Raw genomic sequence first — 16,665 nt, 5'->3', positions numbered from 1 at the left:
AAATATGATTCTCACATTAGCCCACAAGTTATCTGTGATGTCAAACCAGAATTACGGTATATTATTTCGCATGTTTCCTCAATTGGTAACCTCCACCTTGACTCCTCTAAGAGCTTTCATGATCTGTTAAAATTATTTTTGTTTAAAGAACTCAAAGTATAATGGTAAATAATGATCCAAACACATAAATTGGAAAATTATATTGTCAAACCAAGAGTAGCATTTATTTTAAGCAATATCAAAGTAGCAAAGGAATACATTCAGTAATACTAAAGAATCAAAACCAACATTGATAATAATAAATGAATTACTGTTAATTACTATACTTCAATTTTAGTAAAAAAAAAATTAAATTTAATATATATTATTCGGTTCCGGGTAGGAACCGGTCGGTTCCGGGTAGAACCGGAACCGGAATTTATGAAAACATTAGAACCGGTACCGGAACCGGAACCGGATTCTTCGGTTCCGGTTCTTCAATTACCCGATCGGTTCCGATTCCGATTCCCGGTACCCGAAAACCGAAGAACCGGTTAAGCAGGCCTACTATAATTAACTGCCATAATTATAGTCAACTTAATTAATGCATGTACGACAACACACATATATAATCAATTCATTTATACATAAATATATGTATTTTTTTCGTATAATATATATTATATTATATTATATTATATTATATTATATTATATTATAATTAGAGGTAGGAGAGGAGGGTTATCAATACACCCGATTCTAATTCTTTAATCGAAACCGATCCATCACGGTGTCGTCTTCAATATTAGAATCTCTTTTAACTTTTAATATTATGATCTTGAACTTTAATTTAAACCAATAGATACATAAGTCATACTCCCTCCGTCCCAAGGTATTAGACCAACTTTCCTTTTTGGGATGTCCCAACATATTAGACTCATTTCCTTTTTTAGCAAAAAGCATCTATCTTATTTTATTCTCCACCTACTTTTTTCTCTCTTCTCTCCCCTGCTTTTTCCCTCTCTCATACTTTACTCTCTCCACTTTAACTATTTAAATATCAATTTCTTAAATTATGTGCCCAAAAGAAGTGAGTCTAATACTCTGGGACGGAGGAAGTATAAGAATATAAATATTCTTACAGGATAAAGAAAACAACCTTTCTCCTACACATCAAAAATTCTTTGTGCAAATTCTCATCACCTACGTTAATATCAAAATATTTTAAGGATTCATTTTAGTACATAAGATGTATGATGAATGAACATATGAATAGAACAAAGATATTATAAGAATTCATTTTAATATTAAGATGTATTATGAATCAACATATAAATCAACGACATTTTAATTTTACATTTTGGCACATACGGAATAAGATGTATTGAGAATCAATACCAAAATGAAACAAAGAAAGATGACATAATTAAGAATTGAACACAAGATTTTATGTTAGAAAGACTAACTCATCTTTTATGATGTACTAGTATCACTCACGTGCCATGCACGATCCATTTTCTTTTATTTAAATTTATTTTATACTGTAAAATGATTTTATAGATTCATAATAAAAATATCATTGTATGAATCTGAAATCATAAATATATAAAATAAAAAATAATTATTAAAAAAATATAAAATTAAGCAAAGGAAAAAAATAACACATACCGAATGAGAAACAATATTATTATTTCAAGTTCTAAACTCATATAACCAAATAAGTTTATAAACTAAAACTTGCACACAAATCACATATCATTTATATCACTTTTAGATCTATACTACAAAAGATCAATCACAAACACATGTCATAAAAATAATGTATAGATCAAAATCATCAACAAAAATACAGCAAAATAGCATGGAATATACAACCGATATGCCGGATAGATTTACTTTCATCACAATAAATTCATATTTTGAATTAATTAGTTAAAATCAGATATAACAATATTTTCTAAGGGTTAAAAATTATAAACGTGTAATACAATTTAAATGTACGATCCAAAAATAAAAAAATAAAAATTAGACAACTTTAGAAATCAACCATCACATACACATATTTCATATAATTGAATTTATAGTGTAAGAGCAGGTCTTGTGAAGAACATTGATATGGTGTTGTGCTCTTGTGGAAGACTATGAAATTGAAAATCAATAAAAGTGAATCTGAATATTCTTTAGAGAAAGAGGTTGGATATGGATATTATATTTTGACAAATGGAATATATAGATACTGCATACTACTATTAATATATGAGCAAACCTAAGCCTACTATTAAGAATAAAATGAAATTAATTTATTAAAATCACATTAGTAAATACTTCAAATACTAACGCGGAGTATAATTCAATGCATATATTAATTAGTAAATTAAAAATAATATTATAAAAAATTTAGTTTTACATAATTAATTAACAAAAATATTTAGTCATATTAATAGTCATTTATAATATTCTAAATAACTAATATCAAAAGAATAAAAAACGTAAATGCAGAACCTATATAGATATATACACATGCTAAAAATTATTAAAACTTAGTCAGCCAACAATAAATACACACCATCCACGAAGATGATTTTGTATTCTACAGATCGTAAAGATATGACAGTTTTTCTTCTACATAATACTGGTTTGAAGGTAATTGTGTGGATGATACTCTTCTCAATGATGCCAAATAATTCCCTATGTGAATAAACTAAATATGAAGAATAATTGTATAATTAAATTATTTTTTTTTCTTAGCAAAAATTTTCTGCCCACTCTCTTGAGGGAATTACAATTAAATTGTTAGTATACGATATAATTGTAATACCCGCTTCTTTAATTATCCCGATACGTTAATGCTTAACGACGAACTAGAGTTTTTTTTTTTTCGTTCCCTTGATTCATGATCAAATTCAAACTGCCACTTTTCGTTGTTTGTGTTTAATGGAGTGGTTCACAAAGAGATAAAAGCTAAAGTAAGAATTTAGCGAACACAACGACATCAACAATATGTAAATGAAAGAAGGACAAGAAGTCTTTTCCCAGGTATAAAGAAATTCAAATAGCATTACATAGATAATAAAATGAACAACTAACCAAAAAAAATGTACATGGAACAAAGGTTTCAAATAAATAAAACAAAGAAGAGAAAGGAGAAATCTTGATGCACTTCGGGCCTCTTCTCCAGGCCCGAACCGCGGCCCGCATTAGATCAGCCCGTCGGGCCCAGGGCAGCAAGCCATTTCTGGACAGCAACGTGGCAGCCAAGCTTCTCCCTCACCTGCAAGATAAAACAAGTTTTAGCTACCAAAGAACAAGAGGAACTAATGAAGCTCTTAATAGAGGAAAGGAAACAACATCTCTTTAACTATGGAGGACTAAGGACTTACCCAAAAGAGGCAAGTCAAAGCTGCCATTCTTGCTCCTCCAAAACAGCCCCTGCACACCAGCTTTCCTAGTCACACAATCAACCAAAATCAGTTTTGAGGGGACTTGTAATCTCTAACTAAAGACCAAATTGCATTTAGTGTAGAGTACTTCTATATCACAAAAGTAAGATAGGTTTCAACATGAGGACAAGGGGAGGATCAGCTTTCAATTAATTCTCCTAAGGTACAAAATCAGCTTATAAAACCCTCCCTCCTCAACCCCACCGTTGGACTCCCTCCAACACTCTTTGAAATTTCAGCAAGTTTTGAAAGCAATTGGGAGAAACTTGGAGTGGAGTTGCCGCATGGTTTTTTTTTTTTCCAGCAACCCATACCTCTCGAGCCTTGAAGAGGAAGGGGCGAGTCTAGAGTCTAGAACCAGAAAACTTGAAGAGACAACAACTACTTCAAGAAGGTAATCTCCACTCCGTTCCAAGTCCAACTCAAATTGTCATGTCATCATGTAGCAAATAGAGCACAAGCATGTAAGGAATATCCCCACTCCACAATCACAGCATACCAGGTGAAACCATGACAACAGCCACTAATTCTCACAAGGAAAACCATATGCTTAAATTATGGGTAAGAGGTAATGAAGAACGGCTAAACGAGAATTTAAGCATGCTTCCTTTTAGTTTTTAACTTGAGACAGAAAACTTAGCTCTTTTCATGCTTTAGATAACATAAAGTAGATTCCCACATCTTAACTTTCACGCTTAGACGAAAAGGAAAATAAGATAAAGGGGGGTAGGGACTTAGCTGCTGCCTGTTGACCGCCGAGACCGACGGCGACGGCGTTGAAGGAGATGCAGTAGCGCGAAGCGGCGGCGCCTCGAGCCTCGCCGAGCAGCAGCAGAGGCAGAAGCCTCGCGGAGGGACGAGGGGCTCTGCTAGACTCCGGCGGTGGTGTGTGAACGCCGGAAGGGAGCAGTCGCCGAGAGGGAGAAGGATTCACAGAGGCGATGCCTTCCCTCTTCTTCCGACTGCGCAGCAACGCGGAGGAGCTGGTTCTGTGACCAGCGGCGGCAGCACCGCGGAGGAGCTAGAGTGATGGCTCCGAAGCCGCTGCTCTTCCTCTGCGATCGATCCCCTTTTCGATTTGGGGATTTTTGTGTTTTAGGGATTTTGAAGTGAATGGGGAAGGAGTTGACCGAAGGAGATGAGAAGAAGTTGGGCCAATTCTCTTAATTTAATATTTGGGCCACTATTATTTGTGTTTTGGGCCTCTTTCAACCAAAAGCATGGGTTAAAGTTTTAAATGGGAAGATGGGCTAGTGAATTAATTATTAAGTCTGTGTCACCAACTAAAATAAAAGTATAGGCTAAGAATTTAATTAAATCATGGGCTCTCCTATGATGTTGATTAAATAATTAATGGTTCGCTAATTATTTTCACGAAGATAAGTCTAATGTTCCGAACCTTAGTTTAAGCGCTCGAATAATTAATTTTAAGAATTTATGCGCTAACGATGAGTAGACCTCGAGCTTATTTTAGTGCTTAAATAAATGGCAAAGGAGGTAACATCCTCTAGTTAAGCGAATAATTTTCCCATTAAATTAAATCTACTGATTTAATTAATGTTCAAGAAATTCTAGAAACTTTTTCTAGAAAAATAAGAAAAAAGAATAAAAGAGCACTCACTTAGGATGCATTCACGTTTAATTTTCTTGACTTCTTAAAGTCTAATTAAGTATCATTTATTTCCTAAAGGGACGTCTTCGAACGTCATCTAAGACCAAGTTAAGGAAATTTCGGAAGGAGCTTTAGCTTTTGAGGTGGGCATTCTTTCAAAACGTGATTTCAGTATGAAAATGTGAATCTTTGCTCAAGTATGTTGTCATGCCATATTTTGTTTATGATTACCTATCTGCTTGGCTATGCCAATTTAAGTTAAATCGAATTCGGGTCCCAGTAGGGCCGCAAACCCTACTCGGACTAGTGTACACATAAGGGGACCGTGAGCTAACAAAGGAGTTGGCCGATCCAGTGACCGTCGTGGAATGTGGCCACATTCCCGGTTCACATCAGTTTCAGATATGGTATATCTATGTTACGTGATTGCGCAATCAAATGAAAAGAAAAGTATTTAGTGACTCGGGTCTTTTAAGTAAAACCCCGTGATCACTCAACTGTGGCATTGACAAAATAAAGATAGAACTGTTTTTGGCAATGTGCTCACTGAGTATATCAAATACTCAGCCCTGCATGTTATTTTCAAATGTGCAGGTTGAACGTGGACGAGCAGGCGAAGGTGTTGGGAACGGTCCTTAAATAAGTTGATAGGTAGCCCAAGGTAGTATGTCCCCATACATACTACTTTGTCTTGGACTTTTCTGCTGCATTAGGATTTTGTACTAGGAATTTATGAACCTAGACCGCACTCTGACTTTATATTGGCCTTGTTTCACATTCGCCTATGAGACTAATGTCCTATGTTCGACTTATCAATCATGTTTATCCCGTTTCATTATTTCTAAAGTGTTATTTAGTCACGTATAGATGCAGTCACTACCACTAGGGAGAATGTGGTCGTGACAGAGTGGTATCAGAGCACCGTTCTTTCGCTCTGGACCCAAGAACCTTCTTTCAAGCTCTAGTCTAGAATGATAGTACTAGACTAGAATATGACTAAAATGGAAAGCTTAAAGGGGCCCAACACCTCGACTCGTCACGTTCAACCGCAGCAATGAGGTAAGAAAGAAGTTCTTACCGGAAAATTTTCAGTTATTTATGAAAGAACTTGATAAAAGGGAAAATGATTTCTTTCTAAATATATTTTGAAGATATTCAAGGTTTTCAAGGAAAAGCATGTAAATTCCATTTTTCCTACGAACTATGGAATTTCAAGTTTAAAATGTTAAGCTTAAGAATGTCGTTGAGACAAATGCTAAAGTATTATTAGTTACGCATGCTCGATTATGTGAAGTATGATAACAGATTTAAGAAGTTTTTTTTTGAAAGTTACGAAATGACTAATGCATGCGAACATAGGATGCCTAAGAAGTACATTAGGTTGAACGCTCTTGAACAGTAATATAAGTTGATGATTCCCAACCGCTTTTCTAAGCGATAAAACGAATGAGTATATGCAAGTTAGGGCAAACCCCTAATTTTGCCAAAAAAAAAGAGAAGAAAAGGGGCAAGGAAATATAGATGAATGAGTCCGAAAACGGACCCTGTGCCTTTTTCCTCCACCTTATGTTTTGACGGAACCACGATTCATGATGTTGTAGTTGGAACAATTCCAAATGTATAAGAATGAACCTTATAAATTATGAATGAATCCATCTATTCTTAGATGGTAATGATCGCACGAGACACGAAAAACTACCTACTACGCATGGGCGTCTATCGAACGTTTTAATGATGTGAACAATAGAAAGTACCATTTGCCTTTATGATCTTAACCATAACCAAAATGAGCGTACCCTCGATCCAGTAAAGGAGGTGTATCCTTACACGAAAAGATATCGTACCTACGATCTAATTAAGTGATCCAGTCTTGCGTAGCAAGCCAAAGAGGCTACGCAATCTCGAAACAACACTTATAGCACGTGGTGAAGCACGATGGAGAGTACAATGTTTTACGAGAATGACTGTTCTGACTTATCGAGAACATTATGAAAATATGACCCTCAACGGCAGTTATTAGTTATAACACCAGGAATCCTAGCTTGGAATGCAGGGTTTCCTAGAACGCTCTGACCATGTTCGAGCTCCGAAAGAACAAACAAGAAAGTGTCACATAAATGGAACAAATGATTATGGTCAACAGTACTTACTTGGATTCCCATTGATTTCTTTCTACAAACCTCCTTAACGAAAATGCCCCCGTCTACTTTAGACTCCAGATTGACTCGCATTTATGCAAGTAATGCCTCACTTTTTCCTTTCCTATGAAAGTTGTGACTCTCTTCTAGTTTGTTGACTATAGTACTTGAGCTCATTATTTAGAAAATGTAAAGTGTTGACTTCTTAAGCTCCGGTCATAAACCTCCAATTCTAAAGTTGCTTACAATCATGACCTTCAGAATAATCTCATTCTTCGGACATTCTCCGAACCCCCTTGAAAATGATGTCCTCTTGTCTATTTAAGACTTTTGATTGACTCGCATTTTTTTCAAGTAATACGACACTATCATCTATCCCACAATAATAATGATTTACTTTCAGTTCTCGAAAGCGGATTACTCCTATTTTCTCAAACACCTTTATTGGTTGTTGTCTTCTATGACTTACAATGTATAAGAACAAACTCTTAAATTCTTTAACTCAGGTGATGAAACTTCATTGTTAAGTTGCTTACTTGACCTCCAAAAGATTTATGCCGCTCAATCATTTTTTTAGGATGGCATATTATGTGGAGACTTTTGTTCACCTCTCTATTTTGCAACTAATGCTTGTGACGATATCTTCCTTTGAGGAACGGAACTCTTTCTAGCTCAGTTCCATCACATATATTGTTTCTAGCTCGTAATTTCTTCTGCAGCACTAAGTTAAGGCTAGTGTATTGCATATCCCTTGATGTATTGGACCTGTTTGATCGTTCCAAAAAGTTCCTTTCACCTTGGTTGCCTCTAACCAAACTTGCGAACCCATTGAATTGATTCCATAGTGTCATATTATAATGTCGTTGAGCCATGACCAACATTGATTCGTGGCAATTGCCTATATTTCTAAACTCTCCCATGACTGATAAACTCAGGCCTTGACATGTTGAAACCATCATCCTTAATGTTCAGATCTTTTTGAGCCGACAATTAAAATATCCTATATGGTAGCCCACTATTGCAATTGAGAGTTAATTTAACTTCATCCTAATTGCATTATCCATCTCATGTTCTTTCAAGCTTCCATCAGAAGTGAGTTCACAATTCCATGGGTTTATCTAAGACCATTTGAAGCACGTAGTTCTCTGAATGGACATGATAAGTTCAATTGACCTTAGTGTTTTCCTTCAAAATAAATTGTCACAACTGGATTAAAGAAATTTTCAACCATGCTTCTTCTATGTAATATCAGATCCTATCCAAGTTAAGACTGTTAGATTAATCTCCAAGTTCTTGATACAAGACTTTCGAGAAAGGCATAGCCTTAATTCCTTTAAGATACGTATGATAAAACGTTTCTATTACCACACGTGCAGAAAATGATACATCAGCCAGAAGCATCGCATAATCGACAACACGAAACGTTAAATATTTCACATCTTCGTACCGCTTGTAACAAGCTGGAAAAGGATCGAATCTTATGCTATTTGGATAGGTAATTAGGCTTAAGAAGAGAAATTTTAAGGAATATATACGGAACAAATGATTTTTTTTTGGAGATGTAGAAGATCATAAGTACAAATGTTTAATGGATCGAAATGCTTATTAGAAGTAAGATAAGTGAGCCACAAGAAATGAAGACTCAATCATGGGTATGTAGTGAAAATCATGAAGAAAATGCGATTTCATTCGTCGTTTATGTTCGATGAAACTAATTCCAGCAACCAGAAAGATCCATCTAATAGTTGGCCAGAAAGAGCCACAGGTTGGAGAGATATCGGAGAAAAGAACGCGTGATAGCACCATTACCCTCACCATCCCTGCTACGGGAGGAAGGAACCAAATTTTTTTTTTCTTTAAGGAGTTATCGCGAGAGAACCGATATGGAATCCTACGAGGTGGAGTAAGAACAAACGTTAGCAAAAAAAAAAATGCGAAGAAATATTCTGTGATATGGCACACCCCGATTAAGCGATCCAAAAAGGAAATGGCGATAGAGTTTTGTGTACTCTAGACATGACACCTAGATCATTTTGGAAGTCATGATAAATTATTTACCACGAATCGTTCAGTCGAACAAAAGGGCACGAAGCCAGCAATAATTGAAGGAAGAAACCAATACCTCGCTATATTATTTATGTATTCAAGGATAAATATAAGTAAAATGAAGTCTATGCTTAATTATGACATAATGGATGACGACAAGCACAAAAGTATCCTAAAGCCTGTTAAAGGTAGACTACCCTAGCTAAGTGAGGGGGATTACGAGGTCAAACCCGCTAGCTTAATGGCTACAATTACGACCGATGCAACTATTAGAGAACTTAGTAGGTGACGATGAAACCTAAGTCGGGGATGGCTTCACCAGTTAGAGAAATTAATTAATCAATGGATACCTTAGAACTGCCTACTGATGAAATCGAACATAAGATGAGGGTGTCCTCACCCATAGGAGGCATTATAGATATCTCACGAACTTGCTCGAGCGTAGAATTCACTATGGGAAACCTTAAGTTAGTGGCTCACAATTTGCATGTGATGCTGATGTGGAGCGTCGACATCATATCGGGAATAGATTGGTTAGCCGAAAACTACACTACCATTTTTTGTAAGGAAAGACAGATCTCGCTGCAATACCCGGGGAAGGAACCCACAATCTTTCACGGAATCTCCATGAGGCGACGAAAGTCCATAAATTCTGCACTACAAGCAACCACTATGATAAGGAAAGGATGCCCTGCATACCTCGTTTATCTGAATGGAGAAGAGAAAAAGGACCGAAAGATAGAGAATGTAGCAGTGATACGAGAAGTTCCGGATGTCCTTCCTGACGCATTACCAGGATTTGCCGCCAGACAGGCAATTGGAATTCACAATTGATATCGAACCAGGATCGGCTCCAGTATCAAAGGCACCATACAGAATGGCGCCTAAAGAGTTAGAATAACTCAAGATACAGTTACAGGAACTACTAGACTTGGGCTTCATCCGACCCAGTGTGTCACCATGGGGCGCACTAGTGCTCTTCATTAAGAGAAGAAATACGAGGAACATCTGAGAATCACCTTAGAGACGTTGAGAGCCGAGAAACTCTATGCTAAGCTTAGAAAATGTGAGTTCTGGCTTAACGAGGTGAATTTCGCTAGACACATAGTAACGGCAGAAGGGATCCGAGTGGAACCTGCAAAGGTGGAAGCAGTACAACGTTGGCAGTCACCAACAACACCTAATGAGATTCGAAGTTTCTTAGGTTTGGCTGGATATTACCGAAGGTTTATTGAAGGACTTTCTAAAATAGCCAGACCAATGACTCAACAGCTCAAGAAAAGAGCTAAGGTCAATTGGACACCGGAGTATGAGGCAAGCTTTCAACTGTTAAAAGAAAAGTTGACCACCGCACCAGTCCTAGCCGTGCCAGCACCAGGAGCAGGTTATGTGGTGTACACCGATGCATCAAAGATCGGACTCGGATGCGTATTAATGCAAAATGGCAAGGTGATTGCGTACGCATCACGCCAACTCAGGCCGCACGAGTTAAACTACCCAACTCATGATCTGGAACTAGCGGCAGTGGTACATGCCTTGAAGATTTGGGGACATCACCTCTACGGAGTTCGATGTGAGATCTTCACGGACCACAAGAGCCTTAAGTACTTCTTCGAGCAGAAGGATTTGAACATGCGGCAACGCAGATGGCTCGAATTAGTCAAGGATTATAACTGTGGTATAAATTACCACCCAGGCAAGGCGAATGTAGTGGCAGATGCCTTGAGCAGGAAGACTACACCCCAAGTGGCCACTCTCCTCACACAAAATGAGGAGCTTATACGGGAATTTGCTAAGATGCGACTGGAAGTAGTGAGAGCACCGGAGACGGTGGAAAGTGGGATCGCCACCTTTGTGATTGAACCAGACTTAAGGGACAGGAGGCTCAAAGGAGTGACGAAGCATTGGAGAAGATTCGTCTTAAAGCGAGGACGGGAAACGAAGAGAGTTACCGCGAGGAGGTGGGTAACGCCATCACTTTTGAAGGAAGATTGTGTGTGCCCAATGACGAGGCACTCAGAAATGAGATCATGAGTGGAGCGCATGAGACACCCTACACTGCCCACCTAGGAGGTACGAAAATGTAATAAGATATGAAGAAACAGTTTGGGATGGCGTGAAGAGGAGTATAGCGTCGTTTGTAGAAAGGTGCCTAGCATGTCAACAAGTGAAGGCTCTACATTAACGACCCTATGGGAAATTGCAACCCCTAGAAATCCCCGAGTGGAAATGGGATCACATTGCGATGGACTTCGTGACAGGATTGCCAAGGTCTGGGTGATTATAGATCGCCTCACAAAAGCGCTCACTTTATACCAATTCGTAACACTTACGGATCAGACAAGTTAGCTCAGATCTATGTACAAGAGATCATACGCCTACATGGAATACTAGTGACGATCACTTCAGACCATTATTCAAAGTTCACTTCTAGATTTTGGATAAGCCTACAGGAAGAGCTAGGCACTAGATTGAATTTTAGCACTGCATTCCATCCACGATGGGCAGTCTGAAAAAAAAAAAAAAAAAAAGAAAAAAAAAGATCCAGACCTTGGAAGATATGCTGGGAGCCGTAGTGCTCGACCGTGGAGGAAACTGGGAACCAGTACTACCACTTATAGAGTTTGCTTACAACAACATACAACTATAAACATGACCCCATATGAAGCATTGTATGGAAAGAAATGTATCAGTGAGAGAAAGATGCTCGGACCAGATTAGTCTTACGCAGATGTTCGCAGAACCGACCTACAGTTCAAGGCTAGAGGGAAAGTTTTTCCTGAAAGTATCCCCGAAAAAAAAAAAAAAAAAAAAAAAAAACGAGGTTACTATAAATCCGAAAGTGCAAGAGCTGGAAAATAAATATTAGCGAAAGAAATGCCATGGTCATGAGGGATCTATTCGGGTTTTGAAGGATAAGACGAAGGAGCATAATTTTAAAATGACGTAAGCAAATTTCGGGATGAAATTTTTGTTAAGGAGGGTAGAATGTAATACCCGCTTCTTTAATTATCCCGATACGTTAATGCTTAACGACGAACTAGAGTTTTTTTTTTTTTTCGTTCCCTTGATTCATGATCAAATTCAAACTGCCACTTTTCGTTGTTTGTGTTTAATGGAGTGGTTCGCAAAGAGATAAAAGCTAAAGTAAGAATTTAGTGAACACAACGACGTCAACAATATGTAAATGAAAGAAGGACAAGAAGTCTTTTCCCAGGTATAAAGAAATTCAAATAGCATTACATAGATAATAAAATGAACAACTAACCAAAAAAAATGTACATGGAACAAAGGTTTCAAATAAATAAAACAAAGAAGAGAAAGGAGAAATCTTGATGCACTTCGGGCCTCTTCTCCAGGCCCGAACCGCGGCCCGCATTAGATCAGCCCGTCGGGCCCAGGGCAGCAAGCCATTTCTGGACAGCAACGTGGCAGCCAAGCTTCTCCCTCACCTGCAAGATAAAACAAGTTTTAGCTACCAAAGAACAAGAGGAACTAATGAAGCTCTTAATAGAGGAAAGGAAACAACATCTCTTTAACTATGGAGGACTAAGGACTTACCCAAAAGAGGCAAGTCAAAGCTGCCATTCTTGCTCCTCCAAAACAGCCCCTGCACACCAGCTTTCCTAGTCACACAATCAACCAAAATCAGTTTTGAGGGGACTTGTAATCTCTAACTAAAGACCAAATTGCATTTAGTGTAGAGTACTTCTATATCACAAAAGTAAGATAGGTTTCAACATGAGGACAAGGGGAGGATCAGCTTTCAATTAATTCTCCTAAGGTACAAAATCAGCTTATAAAACCCTCCCTCCTCAACCCCACCGTTGGACTCCCTCCAACACTCTTTGAAATTTCAGCAAGTTTTGAAAGCAATTGGGAGAAACTTGGAGTGGAGTTGCCGCATGGTTTTTTTTTTTTTCCAGCAACCCATACCTCTCGAGCCTTGAAGAGGAAGGGGCGAGTCTAGAGTCTAGAACCAGAAAACTTGAAGAGACAACAACTACTTCAAGAAGGAAATCTCCACTCCGTTCCAAGTCCAACTCATATTGCCATGTCATCATGTAGCAAATAGAGCACAAGCATGTAAGGAATATCCCCACTCCACAATCACAGCATACCAGGTGAAACCATGACAACAGCCACTAATTCTCACAAGGAAAACCATATGCTTAAATTATGGGTAAGAGGTAATGAAGAACGGCTAAACGAGAATTTAAGCATGCTTCCTTTTAGTTTTTAACTTGAGACAGAAAACTTAGCTCTTTTCATGCTTTAGATAACATAAAGTAGATTCCCACATCTTAACTTTCACGCTTAGACGAAAAGGAAAATAAGATAAAGGGGGGTAGGGACTTAGCTGCTGCCTGTTGACCGCCGAGACCGACGGCGACGGCGTTGAAGGAGATGCAGTAGCGCGAAGCGGCGGCGCCTCGAGCCTCGCCGAGCAGCAGCAGAGGCAGAAGCCTCGCGAAGGGACGAGGGGCTCTGCTGGACTCCGGCGGTGGTGTGTGAACGCCGGAAGGGAGCAGTCGCCGAGAGGGAGAAGGATTCACAGAGGCGATGCCTTCCCTCTTCTTCCGACTGCGCAGCAACGCGGAGGAGCTGGTTCTGTGACCAGCGGCGGCAGCACCGCGGAGGAGCTGGAGTGATGGCTCCGAAGCCGCTGCTCTTCCTCTGCGATCGATCCCCTTTTCGATTTGGGGATTTTTGTGTTTTAGGGATTTTGAAGTGAATGGGGAAGGAGTTGACCGAAGGAGATGAGAAGAAGTTGGGCCAATTCTCTTAATTTAATATTTGGGCCACTATTATTTGTGTTTTGGGCCTCTTTCAACCAAAAGCATGGGTTAAAGTTTTAAATGGGAAGATGGGCTAGTGAATTAATTATTAAGTCTGGGCCACCAACTAAAATAAAAGTATAGGCTAAGAATTTAATTAAATCATGGGCTCTCCTATGATGTTGATTAAATAATTAATGGTTCGCTAATTATTTTCACGAAGATAAGTCTAATGTTCCGAACCTTAGTTTAAGCGCTCGAATAATTAATTTTAAGAATTTATGCGCTAACGATGAGTAGACCTCGAGCTTATTTTAGTGCTTAAATAAATGGCAAAGGAGGTAACATCCTCTAGTTAAGCGAATAATTTTCCCATTAAATTAAATCTACTGATTTAATTAATGTTCAAGAAATTCTAGAAACTTTTTCTAGAAAAATAAGAAAAAAGAATAAAAGAGCACTCACTTAGGATGCATTCACGTTTAATTTTCTTGACTTCTTAAAGTCTAATTAAGTATCATTTATTTCCTAAAGGGATGTCTTCGAACGTCATCTAAGACCAAGTTAAGGAAATTTCGGAAGGAGCTTTAGCTTTTGAGGTGGGCATTCTTTCAAAACGTGATTTCAGTATGAAAATGTGAATCTTTGCTCAAGTATGTTGTCATGCCATATTTTGTTTATGATTACCTATCTGCTTGGCTATGCCAATTTAAGTTAAATCGAATTCGGGTCCCAGTAGGGCCGCAAACCCTACTCGGACTAGTGTACACATAAGGGTACCGTGAGCTAACAAAGGAGTTGGCCGGTCCAGTGACCGTCGTGGAATGTGGCCACATTCCCGGTTCACATCAGTTTCAGATATGGTATATCTATGTTACGTGATTGCGCAATCAAATGAAAAGAAAAGTATTTAGTGACTCGGGTCTTTTAAGTAAAACCCCGTGATCACTCAACTGTGGCATTGACAAAATAAAGATAGAACTGTTTTTGGCAATGTGCTCACTGAGTATATCAAATACTCAGCCCTGCATGTTATTTTCAAATGTGCAGGTTGAACGTGGACGAGCAGGCGAAGGTGTTGGGAACGGTCCTTAAATAAGTTGATAGGTAGCCCAAGGTAGTATGTCCCCATACATACTACTTTGTCTTGGACTTTTCCGCTGCATTAGGATTTTGTACTAGGAATTTATGAACCTAGACCGCACTCTGACTTTATATTGGCCTTGTTTCACATTCGCCTATGAGACTAATGTCCTATGTTCGACTTATCAATCATGTTTATCCCGTTTCATTATTTCTAAAGTGTTATTTAGTCACGTATAGATGCAGTCACTACCACTAGGGAGAATGTGGTCGTGACAATAATATCATTCTTCTATTGTAGATAGGATCCAAAAGAAAAAGTAACACGATAAGAAGCAAAAATAAATTAAATAATCAAACTAAAAACATAAAACAATATGAAAGGAAACTAACCTGTTAAGCTCATGAATTCATCTGCAATAAATGACAAAGGAAAACACAATAGATGAACAATAAACAGAAAGATAGTTTAGACTTTAGAGAGAGGAAAATTAAGCGAACCTTTCAACAATAAACAGATAAATGGTTTAAACAGAAGAAAGTTGAGCAAATATTTTGTGAACATATACCAAAAAAAAAAGATCATTAGATCAACAATAAATAGAATGATATTTTAGAGAAGAAAGCTAACCTCTTATGGCAATAAATTGACCTGCAATATCTGCAAAAATAAAAACATTCACCATAACAATAAAAACACCGAAGATTTAGAGAGGAGAAAAGAAACTTCAAATAACAATTTAATAAAAAAAAGTAGTTTTTATTTAAATAATAATATCTATTTTAAAAGGATATTTCCCTAAATACCCCCCAAAACTCTACTTATTTCCCAACATATCCCTAAAACTCTCCTTTTATATATTTACTAGTATCTCTCCCGTGCTATGCACGACATAATGCAATTTTTCTAAACATACATATTATACGTATATAATAATAATAATGCATAGTAAAAGATTATTTATTCGAATTTATACATAGTATTGATTGAAATTTGTTGAATATCTAATATAAAAACTGCAAATCTAGAAAATGTAATGAAGTAATAACCGTGCAAATAGCAAAAGGAACCAAAAATATCAAGTTTGGTGAGCAAGGTTTGTAATGATTATAAGGGAGTATCAATCTTTCTCCCTTTGTTAAGAACAAAATATCAAATTTTAGTTTTGTTGCTATTCAAAAATACAAAAAAATGTACTCATATTACAACAAAATTTACGATGAGTCAGACGAATACCAACTCACGAAGCGTGTCAATTTGCTGTTTGAAAGTAACGAAAAATAAATAAAAATAAAAGTGTATCAATAATAAGTTACTAAATGTCATATTTATAGTCTAGAAAATAACTAAGCTCTTCAAAAACCTTCAACGTTCTCAATAAAAAAAAATACTTAATTAGCCAATTAGTTCAGTACCCAATTAACTAAAAGAATAAATCTAATCAGTTAAAGACTTTGACTAATCATAATAATAATTCGAATATCGAAAAAGCCTAAACCTTCTGTAACAGCCCGCCTCCCAAGGGTATAATAAATACGGCGACTGCTACGGACTTAAAAGAAATAAACATAGGCTAGGGATTCATTTA

At 37.4% G+C, this 16,665-nt stretch overlaps 2 long non-coding RNA genes across 2 annotated transcripts; both read right to left on the bottom strand.

The window, feature by feature from the left end:
• Positions 1-2,986: 2,986 nt before the first annotated feature.
• LOC148924303 (uncharacterized) lies at positions 2,987-4,498 on the bottom strand. Its single transcript, XR_016130552.1, has 2 exons — positions 3,360-4,498; positions 2,987-3,250 (listed from the first exon to the last, which is right to left on the bottom strand). It is a non-coding gene; the product is annotated as an uncharacterized LOC148924303 (long non-coding RNA).
• A 7,905-nt stretch (positions 4,499-12,403) lies between these two features.
• On the bottom strand, positions 12,404-13,924 carry LOC125189919 (uncharacterized). The gene is made up of 2 exons (XR_016130556.1): positions 12,777-13,924; positions 12,404-12,667 (listed from the first exon to the last, which is right to left on the bottom strand). It is a non-coding gene; the product is annotated as an uncharacterized LOC125189919 (long non-coding RNA).
• Between the last annotated feature and the right edge of the window lie 2,741 nt (positions 13,925-16,665).

The sequence above is a fragment of the Salvia hispanica genome, chromosome 5, assembly GCF_029641045.1.
Source record: "Salvia hispanica isolate PSC_SH4W2 chromosome 5, Shi_PSC_v1, whole genome shotgun sequence".
NCBI classification, from domain to species: Eukaryota; Viridiplantae; Streptophyta; class Magnoliopsida; order Lamiales; family Lamiaceae; genus Salvia; species Salvia hispanica.
The sequence above is the reverse complement of the archived record's forward strand: the minus strand, read 5'-3'. Positions and strand labels throughout refer to the sequence as shown.